Source organism: Carlito syrichta, unplaced genomic scaffold (genome assembly GCF_000164805.1).
Source record: "Carlito syrichta isolate Samal-C Ts95f unplaced genomic scaffold, Tarsius_syrichta-2.0.1 Scaffold117041, whole genome shotgun sequence".
Taxonomy (NCBI): domain Eukaryota; kingdom Metazoa; phylum Chordata; class Mammalia; order Primates; family Tarsiidae; genus Carlito; species Carlito syrichta.
Window position 1 is genome coordinate 1 of NW_007061137.1, and position 718 is coordinate 718.

Consider the following 718-nt stretch of genomic DNA (forward strand, 5'->3'; position numbering starts at 1 on the left):
CACCATTTTGGTTCCCAAGTTTTATTCAAGAACTCATACAAAATATTGAAGATAAATGAATTTTCATCCTCATCTTCCTCCTCTTCTTCATCCTGGTTAATTTGGAAGTAACGCAACTCGTAACTCTCTTTGCTGTTAGCAACTACGCGCAACCAATCACGTAGATTATTCGTCTTCAAATATTTTTTGGTGAGATATTACAAATACCTTTTGGAAAAAGGCACCTCGGAAGTCACAATGATCTTGCTCTTGCTCCTTTCAATAGTCACAACTCCTCCACCGAGATTCCCAGCTTTTCCGTTCACTTTGATCCTCTCTTGCAAAAACTGCTCAAAATTGGCTGCATCCATGATTCCATCTTCTACAGGGTGGGTGCAATCAAGAGTGAACTTCAGAAACTGCTTTTTTTTGCCCCCCTTCACCACAAGCTTTTTCCCTCCCGGAGCCGAGGCCTCACGCGGAGCCATACTAACCACGGGCGCCATGGGGGGCAGAGGAGGCAGAAAGGCCTTTTTCTTACAAAACTGGAAATTTGCAATTATAAACTCAATTTCTTTCATAGTTGTAGCAAATTATTCAAATTACCTGGGTAATATTACGCCAGTTGTGGTAGTTTGTATTTCTTGGATTGTTGATTTGTTTCGTTTACATTGTCAAATTTGTATGTGCAATTTGTGTCTTCTCCTTTTTTCTTGTTGATCTCGTTAGAGTTTTTGTC

General features: G+C 40.3%; 1 pseudogene; it reads right to left on the reverse strand.

Annotated features, from left to right (window-relative positions):
- Nucleotides 1–39: 39 nt before the first annotated feature.
- LOC103277001 lies at nucleotides 40–467 on the reverse strand (annotated as a pseudogene).
- Between the last annotated feature and the right edge of the window lie 251 nt (nucleotides 468–718).